Here is a 20,150-nt window from a genome sequence, read left to right as displayed (position 1 = left end):
GAGACTTTTGGAGACTCCAGCGGGAATGCACATAATGCAAGCAGCAGCTGCAGCTGTGGGCTTCTGCCCATCCAAAAGCCCAGTCCTGCTTCCACAAGAGCGCTTTCCAGCTGGGACCCCTCCGTTTTTCAACTACATAAAAATTGCCCGATTTTCTTTGTCTAAAATTAGTCAGTTCACTAAATAAATCCCCACTAGATTCCTGTTTTTTCTATTTGAACAAAGAGCAACCTTTAAAAAAAATTGAAAAAAGAAACAAACCAATTACTCTCCCGCTGCATTTCTCTTTTGGGGGACTTTTGGGTGAATTGCAAAATAAAAAGACAAAAAGATTAAAAAAGAGATAAAAATAAGACGTATAAAATCAAATCTGACCGTGAACCTGTCAGAAAGTTGTTTTATGTTATGTCCATACAGACAATAGAGATCCATTCATGGGCCAACAAATCAGTATCCTGCATCTTAGAGAAAAAAAAAAAATAAAAAATTGAGAGTAGAAAGTTAATTTGTGCTCTCACAAACTTCTCCACAATGTCATCAGTGCATCAATGTCAACTGCTTTATTGTGAAAATTAGATGATAATTTCATCAAGCAAATTCTAGTCACTTTTAGGACGGCTGATACTTTCCTTGGAGAGAACTTTCCAAAAATAACTCGGATTAGCTTTACCACCAGCAGGGAGGGAAATGGAAATGTAGCTACGAGTTACACTTAGGACAAGTTCAGCTTGTACTAGCCAACATAAAGCTGTTATTTTTTACTAAAATGCTGGCAAGACTTCTGCATCATGTCTGCTGCTGTAAGGACTCGTGTGACATTTATGAAGCCTATGGGCTAAACTGTTAGCAAGGGGTTTTCATAGGATTGCCATAGCAGAAGGTAGTTGCTCTAGCTGTCTGAGGCTAAAATATTAGGGAACAATTAATATGGGAACCATCTGTTAGTACTGCAGGAAATATGAGAAATAGACACATAAAAACAAATCTGACCGTGAACCTGTCAGAAAGTTGTTTTATGTTAAGTCCATACAGACGATATTGATCCATTCACGGGCCAACAAATCAGTATCCTGCATGTTAGAAGAAAATTACGAAGGTTTTGGATCATTTACAGCTAAACCGACATTTTAGCTTTCTGCTCTTGAATCCAGACAGATTTGTCCTTACATTTAGAGTGACCCTTTTTGTCAAGCAGCCACAGCGACATCTCACAGTGACCGGAGTCCCTGTAAGTCACTACAGACCCATCCTGTCATGTCCAAGGCCCCTAAAATAGTCGCCTGAAAGCAAGAAGTCCACTTCTTTAATTGTTTTCTATGTGCCCATGCAGGATGTAAAGAGGAAGGAAGGAAGAAAAACATCTACCAAGAAATGCATCGGAGGGGGAAAAGTGTCCCCTGCCAGTTTAGAGTTTCCTTGTCAATGTAACTAAATCGCTTTCTGTTTAATGGGCGGCAAACATAAGGGAGCAGCCAGAAAAAGATACAAGGAAATAGGGCTGTCTATTGAAAAATGATACCTTGTTCTGCACTCCTAGCTGTACAGATGCTCCCTATATCGCCAGAAGCAAGCGGACAGAGTGGAATACAGACTCTGGGCAGATGCTTAAAAAGCATCCAGGAGACAAGTCAATTTAGAGTTCCCTCTCTGCTGTAACTAAATAACTCCCCATTATATTGACAAAAAAAAAAAAGTGGAGCGAGAACAACGAGAATGATGACATAAAAAAAAAAAAACCGGGTCACTGGAGACGGAGAAATCCTCTCAACCTCAATCGTGAGCTCTAGTATTTATTGGCGCTATCAGATGTGGATTAGAGGCAGATCACAGACTCGAATCGCTTTATCTCATTGAGCCACTGAGTGTTATTAAATCATCAGTGTCCTGGAAAAGCCTTCTTTCTCTCCCTTTTGACTCTTTCTGCTGACTAATTAGATAGTCTAAAACAGCGAGTCGTGTCCAATAGGTCGTTGCTTTTAATCTGGAGGAAGAAAACGATTTAACAGTAGGCAGCTCGAGATATTAGTTTCATATCGGCAGCTGCGAACCGACTGTTTGTTGTTTTTTTTTCCTTTCCATAGTTGACATTATTGGGGTTAGACCAGTGTTTCTGCTGTTGCAAATACCCGATTCAAATGACTACATGACCTCTGCGTGCCGTCAAGTCCTTCAGAAGCCTGATAATCACCTACTTATTCAAGTCACCTGTGTGGCAGAAGAGGAACATCTAAAACATGCAGGGAATCGGTCCCTGAGGACTGGGGCTGAGGAACACGGGGTTAGCGAATGTGGTTTCAATTTCCACATGCACTCAAAGCAGTCATGACCAAAGGATTATGTTGGATTTGTCGAATAAAAAGTCTTGCTTTTCATGATGCGGTCGTTACAAACGTAGGTTTCTGATTTCTTGTGGGCCAAAGCTGAGAAATGTTGTGTTTGGGTGTTTTGGTTTTGATTACCTCTGAGTTTGTTGTTGTTGCTACAATGGTCTTGCCATATTTAGTTCATTTCTTTCCCATTGTTTGTGTTGGTAATGTCTTGCCGTACTTGTTCTTTCCTTCAGTGTGTTCTGGCCTTTCTGTATTTATAACTTATTCTCTTAGGTCAGTATTAGTCTTTCTGCCTTCCTTCACTTCCTCGGCTGCCATTGCTGTGACTGCAGGCAGATGATTCTAAATTAGCGCAGTCAGCTTCTCTGATTGACCCGTTTGAAATTCGCCTGGACAAATCTAGCTTAATGGGAGAAATCCCAGATGGAGCACTTGAGAATCGAGTGGAATCGCGGATGGAGCCGAGGCTAAGAACAGGAACGAGCTGCAAAGTATCGAAAACAAGGAAGGAGAAGAACATGAAGAAGAGAAGAAATGCTGCCAATTTTCCCCCCTGACTTTATTTTGAATGCTTCAGAATGAATGTCATGCCTAATTTTTTTCTTGCACCTTAAACCTTTTCACAGTGAATTGAGTGAGAAATGTTTTAAGTGGTTTCTCACTCAAAAATACCCCCCACTGCCAGTTTGTTCTCAGAGGCATTAAAAGAATTGCTCAGAAATTATGGATTCAATATTCTAAGTAGAAACCAAATCGCTGATATCATTTCAGTGTAGTTCTCTTAGGATGAGAAAATATTCCACAGGGTGCTATACTCATTGCGTTTGTTTTATTACCTCAAACCAAGCCTTCTGTGAGAGATTATCACTTGCATGATCTTGCAGCACCGTGTCGACAGATCTTTAAATTGGAAAGAAAAACAAAAGTGATTGCGATACAAAAGCCTTTCATTAGTATTCACAGTTAACTGCATTTATTGGCACACTCCATACGAAACGGCTCTCCTTTCCGCCAAACTCTCAGAAGACGTCGTTCCAGGAGGATGCGTGGCACCGCGAGGCTCTCTGATGCGTTTGTTCAAGTTTGGAATCAGTAAAGCAAACACATTCACTGTACAGTCGTGATTTTATGAGAGAGCAGCAGAGCACGACTGCACTGCAGTGTGCTCACCGAGCTTAAAGACGCCCAATCCAGCAGTCAGTTTTTGCACGTCTGCAACACACGAGCAGAGGTGTGACATGTTTCAGAACCACGCAGTGCGGATTATGAGGACCGGAGGACTCGTAATGAATTGCAAAAGACAACTCAAGTTCCTTTTGAGTAAATCGGAGAGAAACGGTGGAAGGCGGAAATCTGTGAGCAAACCGTTAGAAAGTCTGTGCTGTACGAAGATTAAATTTTCATTTGCAAAGCTACTCCTGCCGTTCTGTCTTCATATCCAACACGTTACATTCTCAAAAGGGGCGGGGGAGACGAAACAAGACAGAAATTTCCAGTAGTATTATTAACTGTGTCAGGGACTTGTTCTGAATTCGCTTAAAAAAATGACATAAGCAAAACCACTGAGGAAGTTTAAATTCGTTTTAAATGTTAATCAAACAACTGGAAGAAAACTGTTTTGATTACACTTTTTTTTTTTTTTTTTTTTTTTTTGCAATCATCTACTGTGTTTATATGCATGCGAGGTATTTCTGTGTGGTTTGGTGGAGCTGGTATTTTCACCAGGATGTCCTTAAAAGTGAGATTTTCATGGTCCTCCCTCGTTACCCACATATGGAAAACTCGTCCAAATGAGAACGGAAGACTGTATCAAAAAACAAAACAAAAAACAAAGCTACATAAATCACATACCGTAGTTATACCAGGCTGTTACTAGAGAGGCGCAACATTAAACATGAAAGGTGTTTGAAAAGGAGGAAGGCAGGAGAAGTGAAAGTAAAGCGTGAAAGATAATAAGAATAGCACACGCATTTAGTGGGTTTGAGAAAATCTTCCCTTTTTCAAGGGAAGATTTTTTGTTGCTTATTACAATGTCCACTTAATAAGAGTAAGATTTCTTCTCTATGTTATGCATAGTTTAAGGACTTTGCGTAACTAAAAGTCCATAAACATAGTTTAAGACTAAGCCCACCACCTTCCCATCTCTCACGAAACGCTTCGTAGATCTGGTCCACCTGTATGGCACATTCCTGGCTCTCGGCACCATCGAGGATCCGATGATTCATAATTATAAGTTATGATAACTTATGGTTATCATAAATTATAAGTTACACAACTATACAATTCTTAAAACAGTTTCTGAGTGGTTGCACTGAACTAAAGCATTTTAAGACCAGATAAGTGTGAAAACACAAATAAACAAACTTTCTTTTTCTTGCCTTTTCCACAAAAGGAAGGGTTTACCCGCAGGCGGTGTTCGTTATAGAACCGTCGCTGCATGCTTTGCCCCGCTGGGAGCTGCAGTCACGGCCATCCTCCAGACCTTTAAGACCGAGCCGTCTACCACCTCGGAGAAAACACCCACCGACACACACACACTGTTCCATCTCTCTGGCTCTGAACACAAAGAACAGCTGCCAGCTACCTCTGGACCCCTCTGGAGGAAACATACGTGTGTGTGTGTGTGTGTGTGTGTGTGTGTGTGTGTGTGTGTGTGTGTACTTGTCTAGCTCTCCTATTTAGGAACATTTCTGGCATATTTGCTAACCCTCTGAAGACCAGTGGGCCTTATGGAGACCAAAGCTTTGTCCTAATACACTGGACCTCCTGGTGGGGGGTTTGGCGTTAAGAGGTTTGGTGTGAGTTAGGTTTGGGTTAAGGTTAGGGTTAGGGAAAATGTAAAAATTATGTATAAGTGGAAGTCATGACTGCATGAATAGAAATACAAACTCGCGTGCTGAGCGTGTGTGCGTGTGTGTGTGTGTGTGTGTGTGCTGTATCTACGTTTTATGCCGCTGCGGTGTGTTTATCTATGGGTGCTTAAGCATTCATGAGCTGCACTGTTTGTGTGGTCTTATAAAGTTTAGATGACTAAGGGCTCATTATTTCCTCTATATTTATTTACAATACCAAAATATTCATTGTTTATTTTTGAAACCCCCCCCCCCCCAAAAAAAAAAAAATGTATTAAAGCTGGAACGGAATTTAAAATGCAATGAAAAACAAAATCTGGGACAGACTTGGATTTTAAAAATACCTTCTGCAAACGTAAACATAAAGCTCTTTATTCGCTCCACACTTAGTTTCTCCGGTGCATAATCAGCAGCTCATTTGTGTTTCTGCTTACTTTCCTCTTCAGTGTCTCACAGAAGTGCATAGAAGACGGGCCTTGCCTGTCAAAAAGGGAACCTCAATTTCAAGAAACGACATTGACCAACCTTTGAATGCATAAAAATGTAAATGTATATAAACGTTCCGCAGCCTGAAAAAAAAGAAAAAAACACACAAATGAAGAGAAAATATCAGTTTAGATGAAAACTGGTCCAAACAGAATGAGTTTCTCTCAGCATTAAATAGATGTAAATCAGTATATGTGCATGAAGCAGAGCATGAACAAGGCTTTCCAGTGCAGAGTGAGTGAGCGGGTGTGCGTGTGTGTGTGTGCTCAACAAATGTGTGTTGGCCTATAAACGCATTATAATCGGAAAGCGGCTGGTTCACAGAGCATTAGTGGTCTTACTGCACTTCCTGTCACTATAAGTCTTTACGGAGGGGAAGGGGGGCCTGCGTTAGCTTCTCTAAACCAACTCAATATGCAATAGCCATTACCAGCAAACACACAAAGTGTGGCTGGGAGAGAAATTATCCAGTCAGCGACGGTGTCCAATCTAGGCCTGTTTAGAAGATTTGTGTGTTGCTCTGCAGACGAATAAAGGAGTTTAGAGAGGTGTAGCTCCTGGTAACGACTGGTGCTGTTGGGAGTCGCATGCTGCTTAATCATCAATAATGTGATGGTTTAGCTGCCAACATGAGCATGCAGTTTATATCCATGGGGGGTATGGACAAAAAGCTTACCTCTTTGTTAAGTAGGCATCTGTGGCATTTGCATATATGTCTTTGTCTGTAATTTGTTGCATATTAATTTAATATTATTATACATTTGCAATGGTGGAGAAAATACACCATCCTTTATTTCTAGGGTTTTATGTATCCAGAGATAATAAAAATGCCTTGATCATATTGTATAGCTCCTTAAGTCTAATCTCTACACTGTCTTATTGCTTAAACTAAAATAAATCATGGATGAAATAAACTGTATTTGAAGAACTAAATGAGTCACTTATGCTTCTATTAAAGATGAGTTAAAGTAGCAGCCAGGTATTAGTAAAAAAAGAACAAAAAAAACACTTGATTGGTTGATCCATTACGCCACAGTGGGATTATAAAATGTGATCATCCCAAAATGAACACCTTAAGGTCAGTCTGTGGACAGGCCAGCTGGTTAATAGCCAACATACTGCATTGATTAAGAATGTACTTATTTTCCTCCTGCTACACAAGTAAGTGGAGTTTCTTTTCTTTTTTTTGCAACTAAACAAGCCCTCTTTTAGATCCTTTTACTAAGCAGATACTTATTGAAATACATTTAAATAGGAGCACGGTGTTATTTATTCCCCATTACGGTGTTACTAATTTGCTGATTCACATCTGAAAATATAAAACAAAAAATACATCAATGATATTTTCACACTCACAATTCGAGACCAAGGTTACTGGAAAGTTGCCTCGTGTATTTGAATTTAGCTGCCTTTAATCACACACTCCAAAATAAAACCCAGCGGAGCAAAGGCAGAGGTCAAATATTTAATACATAGAATGAAAATTCGCCTCAGTAAACATAAAGTTGTTCTGTGTCGGAGAACATCAACAAACAAACAGAAGACTGGTGAGGAGTAAAGTTGAGAGGAAGCCACAAAAAGTTTATTTGCAGTTTTCCACCTGGATTAAATATGTGGAAGAAGGTGCATATGAGCCATAAATGGATTATTTTGCAAAAAAAAAAAAAAACATGCTTGTGGGAGCATCATGCTATAAGACAGGCTTTTCCAAAAAAATATCCTTTCTAGCGCTGCAAAGATGTGAGATATTCCAATGAAGCATCAAAAGATTAAACTGCCAACTCTGTTAAAATAACTTTAATGAGAGTACATCCCTGTCAGTACTTTAGAAAAAGAAAAAAGACGCTTACTTAATCTTCTTTGTCCACTTGTAAACACTGACGAATGGTGTGAAGTAGGAGAAACGGCAATAAAACAAAAAGTATCGGATAAGAGAGTGAAATCCGGCCTGCTTTGCGAAAACTGTCAGGTAGTCTTTTTCTGGGACGTCCAATTAAAAATACTCTCACTGTTTCCCGGAGCTGAAATTTCAGTGTTATGTAAACACATAATTTCAGTGTTATGTCTATGGCTTATGAAGCATAAAAGTTCATAAGCCATCCCCAACATAATACCCCGACCTGCACGTGTGTGGGAGGGCGTGTGTTTGTGTGTGTCTGAGATGAGCATTTGACTGTTAAAGACCCGAAAAGCCATGAATCAATACTGCTAATGAGAGTCTTAGAGCGCTGAGAGGAGGGATAGAAAACCTCTCGCCCTGTTCTTTTAATTTGTCTTTCCCACCTTCTTCCCTCCTCCTCCTCCTCCCTCCTGTCCCACCTATGGTCACCGCCTCTCTCTCTCTTTCAGTGTGGTTCGTTTATCTCGCTCGATTATCGCCCGCATCACGATGCCGCTTTCACTCCATCATCCTCCTCTTCCTCCCTTTCACTTCTTCAAGGTGTCAGGTGGCAGTGCGCTGCGCCGTCGTCTCCTTGGCTCTGACAAATTAAATATTCCTTCAGAGTACTTTCTTTTTGTGTGTGTCCGGCAGAGGAGACGGCTTGTATTCTGCCTTTAAAGAGCCACAAAAGTTGACCTCATTGCTTAGGAAATCACACACCTCAAAACCCCAAAAGCACAAGCACTGGGTGGCTGTTTATGTACTATTATGCAACTCTTGAGTTTCACTCATTTCTGTGGAAGCGTTTGCATGCGACACAACCCAATGGGCATCAGGCAATTGTGCTAGCTTTTATTAACATGTCAGACATCTCTTTTTTAGCTAATGTATAACTTTATTACACCAACGTATTGTTCAAAACTGTTTTGGAAATGCCAAGAAATGAAAGCTGCAATTTACAACATACAGTGCTGTGGAAAACTGTTTGCCCCTGACAGACTCCTCTCTGTTGTTTCTTTCTCTGACCAACTTAAATGTTTTAGATTTTAGATATTAAAAATAATCTAAATAAGTACTATCAAATTGTAATGTTCTTATTATAATTTTATTTATTAAGTGACCAAGACGATCCAAGCAGATATACACTAATATGAAAAAATTATTGATAGACTAAATATGATAGCTGGTGACATCAAACACATAACATGCCAGTTATTACATTATATTATTGTTGAGGTTTTTTTTAAAAAAAAATTTTTATAGCATAAGTTCCCTGTTCAAGGTCACCCAACATCCAGAGCAAATTTCAGTCCAGGCTTTGACTACACCACGGAGAAACCTTCATTTCTGTTGCTTTTGTTTGCTTTATTGTCTGAAGTCTTGACAGTGGCCGATGGTGAGCAACTCGCAGTGTCCTCACAGTGCTTAAGTATCATCTTTTCTGTTACTCTGTTGCTGTTTCTGTTTCCACCGTGTCACCGAAATGCCGCAGCAGCAACCTTTGGTGCTTGAAAGTAGTGATGTATTTTCACATCCATCTGGCCAGTGTCCATACTCACTTATCCTTCCGCAGTCGTGGGGACTGGTGCCTGTCTCCAGTGGTCATTGGGCGAGAGGCGGGGTGAGACCTGGGCCGGTCTTACATGCTGTGGCTACTCTACTGCAGGGGTGGCCAACCCTGGTCCTTGAGAGTTGGTGTCCTGCAACTCTTAGATGTATCTCTACTTCAACACACCTGAGTCAAATAATGAGGTCATTAGAAGGACTCTGGAGAACCTGACTGCACTTGGGAGGTGATTCAGCTCTTGGATTTAGGTGTGTTGGATCCGGGAGACATCTAAGAGTTGCAGGACACCGGCTCTCAAGGACCAGGATTGGCCACCCCTGCTCTACTGTTTTGTTTTTTAATACGTCTGGCAAAAAAGAAGGGCTTTTTTATTTATTTTTTTAGTAAATTCCCAAAGTCAAGTGAAAACTCAAGAATTACTCCCTGTGTTGCATCAAAATAGGAGTCTTAAACTTAAATACATGTTGTTAAGATTAAGATTTATCTTTATATCCATTATCGAGTTTCACTTCACCAAACAATGTCGCTTGCTGACTAAGTCACATCTCATATGAACAGGAAATAGTGAAGGGTTTAATACTGTAACATCTCATTCTGCATGATCCTGTTACATTCATAAAACAAACTAAATCTTTTAAATTAAAAAAAGTCTAACAATGCATTCTTAAGTCTAACAATACTGCATAGGTATTTTGTCTCAGTGACCTTGAAAGATTGATGGCTTACCCAAGATCATAAATCAATAACTTGAGTTATTGATTTCGAGCTGCTGTCAGACGGTGCATCATATAACTGTGGAGTCCATCATGTCCTGAGACTAAAATAACATTTTACGCACACAGAAATTTAGTTCCGGAAGCTTCTGTGTATGTCTACATGTTTTACTATTCAATATTTGCAAATTATACTTCTAAAGTGGGACGATGTCTTGAAATAAAAACTGTTCTCCCAATATCTACGCTTTCATAGCTTAAACTGATGGAAAAACACTGAGAACAGTTTCATTATTGATAAACTTTCCTGAATTGCTTTCTTTACACATCTGCATAAAAGCGATCCAGACTGCCTTGCAAAAGAGTTCATACCGGTTGTCCACATTTTGTAATGCTGCAGTCACAAACTACAATGAATTTTAGTGGAGATTTGACTTAAAAAGGTCAACACAAGTTTGATTTCGCTAAACTTCTGGAGCCCTCACAGAACAGCTTGCATTACACTGAGATTAAATTACACACAAGAGGACTTTGTTTGCTAAATAGGAGGCTTGGTTTTCTTTTTGCATCACAAATATGCACTACTTTGAAATGGTCCGTCATGTAAATCTTCAATAAAATACATAAAGATTTGGGTTTTTTTATACGGAGGCGAGATCTGCATTTTTGCCAGGCGCTATGGAAATCTCAACAAGAACTTTCAAAGACACTTTGGGTCCAACATTCAGGAACATATTCAAAAGCTGCTGGCAAAGTCCTTCCTCAGAAAAACCGTCAAATAAAGAGGTTATCAACACACTGATTATAACAGAGAGGAAAAGAGGGGGAGGAGAAATGATAGTCGGGAGACTCGTTTTCCACACAGAGGTGTTTGATGAAGGGCTGACTGAGCACCGCGCCGTTTAGAGTTATTAATATAACACAGAGACCATATCGATCCGTGACACAGGCGGAGTTTAGCTGTGGCAGATATGCTCTCTCTGATATAGATTTACATATGGCCTCTGTTCCCCCCGTATGGATTTAGTGGCAAAGCTCTGAGTGTTTCCAAGACTTTGACAGATTAGGCCTGTCTGACCTGGTGAGTTTGGAGAACAGATAGGATTAGGAGCGAAAAAATAAAAAATAAAAAAGGACAAAGAGATTTATTTACTCCTTAATGACAGGAGAAGAGAGCACAGAAGACAGATGCCGCTGCTCCCAAACCGGGGCCTCTGCACACGTGGCGAGCTAAGCGGACCGGACAGGTGTCAGCGGCACGGTGAAGCCTCGCTCCCAGAGAAGCTCTCACCCGGCAGAGCTGTCGGCGTTCGGTAAAGGTTCGAAATAATCTCTTCCAAACTCCCACAACGTGCGGGCCCGTTGATGCCATACATCATCTCCTACAAGATGTCTCCGAAAGAAGTTCTTAATTTATGGTGATTATGACCCTGTTTGCATATAAATTCGCAGTGATTGAAGCCCCACTTTGGACGAAGGAGATTTTAAGGGCAGAGGGTTTCCTTTTTTTTCTTCTTCTTCTCCTTCCCTCCCACCCCTCTTCCTCCCATCTTTGTCTTCAGCAAGAAGACGAAGAAGCAGATCCCACGGCTTAAATATCCTGCCACTTCTGCGCAGACCCGCACAGACATAAGCACAAGCACAAAATGCGCAGCCTATCCTCCTTTCCCTCCACCCCAGCAGAAGGCACGTGCAGGGGTCCAGGGATCACCCTGAATGCTTTGCCCCGCATTGTTGAACTGTTCCTTTCAGCGCATTAGAGGGGGGATGAGAGGCTCCTGCTCGCCAAAAGATGGGTCAGGCCCTTTCACTGCCAGCATCCTTCTTTCACCCAGGCCTCTGTCTCCCAGGGCAACTCTCTTTCTTGTCCTCTGCATGTGTGTATATCTGTGAATGTGCCGGGGTGTGTGTTTGTGTATGCATGTATGCATGTCTGTGCGCCGCGAAAGGCACAAGAGAAAGGGGAACATGAAAGGGAAAAGTAGGCTCGATGACTCTGCCAAACCTTCTCTGATTTCCTCGCCACGGCTAATCTGATTGGCTCTTGTGACACTCCGGCGGTGAAAGGAGATGCAGGACTGGAGGAGGAGGGTCGGAATTATTGGCTTGGAATATCTTGGTTAAAGCAGGACTTTGGGATGATTTGCGCCTATAGAAGTTCGTCGGTCATCTATGGGCTGTGTGTCAGAGCAGCGTGAATGTTTGAAGCATCCGTCCGGGTGCTTCGCGTTTGTTTCCCTGTGCATGGGCGGCTTCGCGTCGCGTCAGACTGAAGGAGCGAAGGAAGCTTTAGATTTGCGAGGGGAATGAAAAGGAAGAGGGGGATTCCAAAGGAGGAGAACTATCTCCATTCACCCGATTTAGGATTATCAAGAAAAGCAGGGGAGAGGGTTTTGAGGGGATAGAGGAGGCCTGCTGCTGAAAGAAAAGGAGGTAGAGAATAACAGAGTGAGAAAGTGATACACGGAATTAGAGATGTAGAGGGGGGGGGACTTTGAGGTTCAGAGAAGGGGAGGAGGGGCATTAGGAATCTAAATCAGATTTATCAGGAACATTTGCAATACGTGACTAGACAAAAATCCGAAAAAGGTTCATCTAATTACACTTTGGCCATTCACATTCCTACAGTACTGCGAGAAAGATTCAAACATGGCCCCGATTTCTCTAATTAGCTTCCAATTAGTCCAACTTTCTTTAAAAAAAAACAAAAAAACTTTTAAAGGAAAACTGTTTTTCAAGGTTGTTTTTTTTTTACAGTAATAAGGAAGCCTTTACTTAGCCATAAGGTCTCATTGAAATGTAAAATAGAGGCGTAAATCCGAAGCTTAAAAACAGAAACAGAAGAAGTTAATGAAAAGTTAATGAGTTAAAATGTGGCAAGTGTTATGAAGAATAAGGAGGATGGATCAAGCCTCAACTTTGTTCACGTATATGTTTCTCTTAGTGCTGTTTTAAGAAAAACCTTGAAAACATGAAGAGATGTTACTGTCTGATGGTTATAAATATTTTAAAATCTTTTCCAAAGAACTGGAACAAAAGAGAGAGAGAGAGAGAGGAAGAAAGAGAGCAAGAAAGAGGGAGAGAGAGAGCAAAGAAATAAATCCTTCACCTTGGAAAACGTTTGTAAAGTGGATCTGGTATCATAGAAACTGGCCAAAAAGGCTTACAAAAATGAGAAGCTAAGTTTCCCTTTCTGGGAACAGTGTATACATATAAAGTAAGGTCCCTCCTAAAGAGTCGTACAAGGTGCAACAGTGAGTTGAACATTTGTTACAGAAGGTTATGCAGCATTTCAGCAGGTTAGAAGCATGCATATAATATTGCTGCATTGCAACAAGGAAAGGTAGCAGCATTGCACAAGATTTTATCTGCCTGAAAATGGAAGAATTTTTACAAACAAATAAAAATTCAACCTTTCTAAAGGTTTTTCACCATCAATCACAAAATCCTTTCATTTATTTATTTTTTCATTTGTCCCACATTGTTGAATTCTTCTGTTTTTCAGCTCTAAAGTCTTGTTTTTTAAAAATCTGGATCTCTCTGAGTTTAAAGAACTTTTTTTTTTTTCTTTTCGCTTTTTTTGGCTCGTTTTCATCATTTTCCGTCCAGTAACAAAACAAATGATTTACGGCACGTGATCGGTATCTGACGGCAGCAATCTCTAAAGCCTTGCTCAGACCCAGTCGCGCCACGCATCCTGGCTGATTCAGATGCCAGACAAGTCTTTCCCAGACGGTACATCGGTGGGAGAGGTGAAGGAGAATGTATGTGTGACTCAGCAGAGGTCAGTGTCAGCTCAAAGACACGGAAGATTTTTATCCGTAAAACAAAAACCTCCAAATGACGGCGGTATCTGTCTGCTCCGTCGCAGGTCTAAGCGCCTTTTTCAGGCACAGAAAACTGCATAACGGTGCGTAAACATGCGACTGGCCCCTGATAAGCTCCTGCTTTGTGTTCAGTGTGGAATATTTTCACATCATGGTGACCAAAGTTTATACAATCAGCCCCAAAGACATTCAAAACTAACAAAGTCACTCTCCTGTAGTCCTTCGTTGTGATTGTGAGCGTCGTCTTTGAATGACGAAAATTCCAACAGCAGAGATCGTAAGACTATTTGTAATAAATAGTAATCCTGTCTGTGGATCATTCCCTCAGATAGATTTGAATCATTTTAAAGTATCAGCAGCGGTGATCTGACTTTAACATTGTTTAAAGAAGATGTGTTTAGCGACGTCATCCAGCTAATGACGTCGCTGCTTTAAGGGGGTGGCATCAAGACGGCGGATGTTCTTTCGGTGTGTGGTCAAACTACTAACTAATCCAGTTGAAAGGGCTCCAGACCACCACCGGAGGTGATGACAGTGAAACGGTCTTTGAAAGCGTCTTCAGTGCGTTCACATCTACAACTTTGCGCTGCCCCGACTCGGCCTGATTCCCCAGCCTGGATGTTAGTTTCAGCAGCGATTTAAGACCGAGGAGGAAAGAATCCAGCGAATGCTTCACCTGACCTAACCTTCGCTTCACCTGTCTACTGCACGTCACAACTAAACACTAAAATATGACTACTCGCGTACTGCTGTTTTATGTCTATTTTTCACAGATTTACCTGAAGATCACGAAGAAATTAAATATATATGCTTTTTCTTTTTATTATTATTTTAAGGTGCTTAGCACAAAAATGAACCGTGACTGGAAACAGTGATTGTCTTGTAAAACAATTATTGAGAGGGTGAAGAAATAATCAAAATGGGGGACATAAAAGTCATTAAATAACTACTTGATAAACTGGAAATGCACTCTTAATAAGTTGAGTTGGATAAACTTAATGAATTGAGTTGAGTCGAATTGAATTACTTGCTGCCAATTGAAGCTATTCAATTAATCAACTAATTTTGAATTCAATTCGACTAACTTCTTTTTACAGACCGTTTTTTTTAGAAAGATTCCCACCAGTTGACTGACTTTTGTGCACAGAGCACATATGTGGACGCTTCTACCTCATTATCTAACAGCTTATCCAATAATCTGTCCCGTCGTTGGGCTGCTGCAACAGTCTTTTTCTCCTCTTCAGTGGCTTTCCACGAGACTTTGTAACCTGACAATAGGGATTTGCTCCCATTCAGTCAGAAGAGCTTTGAGGTTGAGCAACAATGTGTATAAAAACTGCCTAGTTTCCAGCGGGAACTGGTGTTTATTCTAACGACATTCCTTGGAACCTGGAATCCTTTAAACGATTCAAGCCAAATCTATATAGATTTGGCTTGAAGATTTGGCTTTGTATATGGAGTCCCTCCAGGCTGTCTAAAAATGCCTTTCATGCTGTACCTGCGAAGCTGTCCTGAGGTGAAGCTCAAGATCTAAGCTCACATGCTGAAAAACACAGCAATCACCCAAAGGGTTATCTAGATAGAATGGATGGTTGCTTGTCTTTTGGCACTTTTGCCATTTTGTACTTTTATGGTGTTGGTCATGGAGCCGACTGCAGTGGGGCACTTTACACCAGTCACTACTTTATTTGTACTTACTGGTTTGACAGGTTGCTGACAGCTGGCTTTGTTTGTACCAACTCCAAGAAGTCGGAACTCCCCATTAAACTCCAGTTTAAATTTACCTTTACATAATGAATAAAAATATGGAACGAAACTGAAAAATAAACAGTTACGACAATTGTTTAAGTGAGCAATGCTGAAGGTGAAAACTGACTCAGACCCATGGTGGAGGTTAACAAATTTTAGGCCATAGGTTTTGAATATTAATTACAGTCGTGCAGTTCACATACATAAATAATTGAGCAACCACTACCACTGATCTTAACCCAAATAGAACAGCAACGCTAGAGACACTGATGCACTGATGAAGAGAGTGGGAGAAGGATGAGTGGATAAAGCGTCTGAAAGGTGAGGGTGGAAAAAAGTAGAACGGATAACGGAAAAAGGAGCTGAGAAACAAATGAATAAATAAAAGAGACACGCTCGCCAATTCACCGGAAGAAAAGCGTAAGGATTAGGAGGTGGGCAGATGCACAGAAAGAGAGCTGGAGAGAAAGAGAGATGAAGAAGAAAAAGTGGGGGTAAGAGAAACAAAGACCTCACAGTGTTAGGAATGCTGCTGGGCATCCTCAGAGGAAAACAGAGCAGACTCCTTTGTAGTTTCACAGAAAGCTCTGGGTCTTCATGGATGCACACATTAGCTGGTCCTTGAATTAGTGGCTCCCAGAGGTCCCTATTTTTCTCTTTGTGCCCCTGGTCTATCACTTACTCCATCTCTTTCAGCTTCTTAAAGCAATCTGTTTCCATTACTTTATCTCTCCGACTCCCTACCCCTCTATCTCTATCTGTCATTCCCCACCTGTTTTCCGCTCTCTCTTTCTCGATCTCCCACACAAACTTTATCTCTACCCTTCCTCACATAGAGAATAAAAAACTAAAATAGAAACATTTGCACACTCCACAAGATACACAAGCATGTGTGCAACCTACACATTTTCTATCTCTCACTCATATAATACACAGTGGATTGTTTCTTTCTTTCTTTCTTTTTTGTTTTTTGTTTAGCTCTCATAGGGTTTGTCTCAAACTTAAACAGGTTTTCCAAACCTGGGTTCCTCAGCGGGTCCCCAGACACATCCACAGATTCAGTGCGACGCATCAGAGCATTTCTTTATTTTTGTTTTTATTTTTATTTTTTTCTTCCCAAACTCATCTAATCCTCTAAAAACATAAAATGACACTGCCGCCGGACTTGATTTGGACTTTCTTTTTAATTTTATTTTTGGAGAATTTCTCTATTTTGTCTTTTTGCATGTTCGCTGCCTTACTTAGATAATTCAGAAAGTATTTTCTTTTTTTTATTTATCTTGTTAATCTGGCAGGCCATTTTTTTGAGCTTAATAAAGTCATCACTCCAGTATTTGGAAAAATTAGATACCTTACAAACATATTCATGCACAAAATTGTAAAGTTAAAGGAAGGTGAGTGCTTTTAAAAAATAAAAATAAAAAATCGACAAGCAAAATCAGAAAGTTGCAGCACATATTTTTGTTGAAATAAAAGTTAATCAATTTTCACTGCAATTACAGCTGCAAGAGTTGTGGATTTGTCCCTACCAGTTTTGCACATGTGGAGACTGCCATTTTTTTTAACAGGTCTTTTCCTTTTTTAACCTAGATTTTAGCTTCATCCATCTTGCCATCAACTCCGACCAGCTTCCCTGTCGCTGGTGGACCAGCATCATGTTTAGGGTGTCGGTTTTTTCATCACAGGCAAATGTTTTGCATGCAGACCACAACGTTCGGTTTGGGTTTCATCTGACCATATCACCCTATCCCATATGTTTGCTGTGTCTGCAAATGGAGCTTTTTCTGGCTTCCTTTTAACAATTCCTTGCTTCTTGCCACCCTCTCATAAAGGGCAGATTTGCAGACTGCACAATAGTTGTCCGCTCAACAGATTCTCTCGCCTTAAGTGTGGATCTTTGCAGCTCCTCCAATCCAACGTTACCATGGGCTTCTTGGCTGCTTCTCCAACTAATGCTCTTTTAGCCGAATTGCTGCTTTTTCAGATGCAGTGGTCAACAGGATGTTCAAAACTCTGGAAATTGTTTTATTACATAACCCTGCTTTAAAATTCTCCACAACTCCCACCCACAGCAGTTTGCTGTGTTCTTCTGTCTTTATGATGCTGTTAATTCACCAACGTCGCCTGATAAAACTCTGATGCCTTCACAGAAAGTTTAGATTTATACTAAAGTTAAACTACATATAGGTGGAGTCTATATTCTGATTAAGGGACTATTGTAGACAAACAGTAGCAATGGATTTTAAATATGGGTAAAAGTTGAAAAGGGTGAAAAAGTACCGAATTGTAAAAAAAAAAAAAAAAAATTAACTCAAAGTTTACCAATTATGCACTTTATTTTACTGGTTTATTAATACTTTTATATATTTTTTTGTTTCTCCCTTCAAGGTAACATGTCTTATTTATACAACTTTGGGCTTCATGTGTGCAGCTGAGTGCGCTAAGAATGCGTTTTCAGATCCTGACACTTTAAAAGGATGGTTTAGCTTCTTTGATGTGAAGCTCTGTGAGGTTCGTCCACAGTCAGTGGATTGATTACTGCTGGCCGCCATGTCAGCAGTTTGTAAAAGCTGGTTGAGGTACCAGCAGGGAATCTAAGCAAAATAAATGTACTTTTCAAACCTGGTGTGTGCAGCAAGTTTTTATTCTCATCACCTCCTAGAAAAAGAGATATATATGTGGATGGATGGAAAGATGGAAAAAAAATTGCTCTACACTTAGTGTTTGCATACAGGTGTGTGTATATACTCTTAATATTCCCTTCATATTTGAAAAAGTACAATTATTGTAATACTTTCCTGCTTTCCAACTCTTGCAACTTAATCTTTAATATTTTTTTTTTCAGTGAAAGCGCACGCCGTTTGAAGTATTTTGCATCCATAATGAGTTCAAATTTGCACCACTGATTTGTATATTGGCAGCTTAATGTCAGTATCGCTCTGTGAGACTGCGTGTGCTTAGCCTAAAAGTGCAAAGCTGCGAATCAGCTATGGCTCACAGTTTCCCCCGGTCCAAAACAAAAACACCTCCAACGAGGCAATAAAGGCCTCATTATGGAAGTGAAGATAAGACGACACAGTTATAGGAAAAGAACCGTATAAAAGTGATCTGATCCAGTAGCTGTAAAAACTTGAAGTGATTAGACCTTACCTAAGGTCTAAGAGGTAGATCTGTCTGCTTCTCTTCCTAAAAATTGTTTGAACTTATTGAGAGGAGAGTTGCAGACGTTCATTAGTGTACAAGGCTCATAAATTACAGCCTTTTAATCAGACTGAAGTCTAAACTGTGGCTGTGCTATTTTCTATGTCAGCCCATGTGTTGTAGTGTCACTTGTATGGTTGAGGTGATTGTCCTGTTGCATGTGGACCAAACGTCAGCTTTTAAATAAATCACCTGGAGATTAACAAGTAAATGTCAGATCTGTAATGTTTTCTCTTTGTTCTTTCTTTTTCTATTTTCCTAGGAGTGAATTTGGAGAGACTTCCACATGTAAATAAATATCTTCAGCTTCAGATTGTTTTGAAATGGTCGTAGAATAAGTCCAACAACTTATTCTCTGATGTCAGAACTGCTGTCTTTGCTGTGTGACCGTGTGTGTTAACACACACCTGCAAAGTCCTGCCATTTGGAAAATTTGTTCGGCAAACCAGACGAATTTGGCCAGTTTGGTGGATGTGCACGTTACCATAACTGGTTGCTCTTTATTTCAAAGGGAAGGCACATGGGACGGATCGCGTATTAATCCATATTGAGATTATGGTTTGTACATTTCAGTTGGTTGGTGAGCACATATTGGATGCAAACCAAAGCAGTGGGATTCAATGTGCACATCAGATTCACCACAAATAGATGACAAGATGTCGTCTTTTGTTTTGGGAAAAATCCAACATGCCTTTCTGTTCTAAACATGTATTGGGAGTTTTAACCCCATTAATGACCTCAACAGCCCTAATGGTGTGATTAACAACAATTTATTACTGCAATACTTCCAGGCCATATTCAGAATAAAAGAAGCCTTTTATTCTACTGAAGCATTAAGGACTGTCATGTTCTAGATGCCTGAGAATCTACACCTGGTGTGACTTTGATGCGGTTGCAACTTTTGATGCGCAGGACGGAAAATCATGAATGATCTACCATTGTTGCTGCCAGTCATGATGTGGTTTATTGTGCTTATTGTCCTCAACATACGACGCCTCCAAGATGCCACAAACTTTCAAACTTTCACAATTTGCTTGGTCTGCGACTGGTGCGAAGGGGACGCAACCTTTTAATTTCGCACATTAAACTCCCAGTTTCGTCACTGGACAACAAATTGCATTTTGCATCACTGAAATGATGGGTGACCTCACTTATTGCTGTTTAAAATCTGCATAAGATTATCCCATCAAAAGATTGACCTAGGCTAGTGCCAGCCTAGGTCCACCTGTAATCTGGAACAGTTCGGATCGCGGACAGCTTTCTCTGAAGCCTGGCAACAGGTTGCACAAAGAATGAGGATGTCAGAGTCACTTGTTGAGGGCGAAGATGTTTTGCACTTTGTGGATTTTTCTCAGGACAGCTGGCCCATTGAAACCCTCTCCACAAACCTCCAACACCCGCCTCAGGCCCTCGTTCACCTCCTCCTGCTTCCATTTGCTCTTTTGGCTGCATCCTTCTCTCCCCCTGCCATTCAACACCCCCTGGCACTGAGACAGGACGCAAGAAAGGGATGGGATGAAAGGAATGGGGGGGGAGGTGTTTG

At 40.6% G+C, this 20,150-nt stretch overlaps 1 protein-coding gene across 4 annotated transcripts in view; it reads left to right on the top strand.

Moving 5' to 3' along the window:
* Positions 1–20,150, top strand: part of efna2a (ephrin-A2a) — a 107,746-nt gene that overhangs the window by 36,726 nt on the left and 50,870 nt on the right. The window lies entirely within an intron of this gene.

Source organism: Gambusia affinis, linkage group LG16 (assembly GCF_019740435.1).
Source record: "Gambusia affinis linkage group LG16, SWU_Gaff_1.0, whole genome shotgun sequence".
In the NCBI taxonomy this organism is placed as follows: Eukaryota; Metazoa; Chordata; class Actinopteri; order Cyprinodontiformes; family Poeciliidae; genus Gambusia; species Gambusia affinis.
The sequence above is the reverse complement of the archived record's forward strand: the minus strand, read 5'-3'. Positions and strand labels throughout refer to the sequence as shown.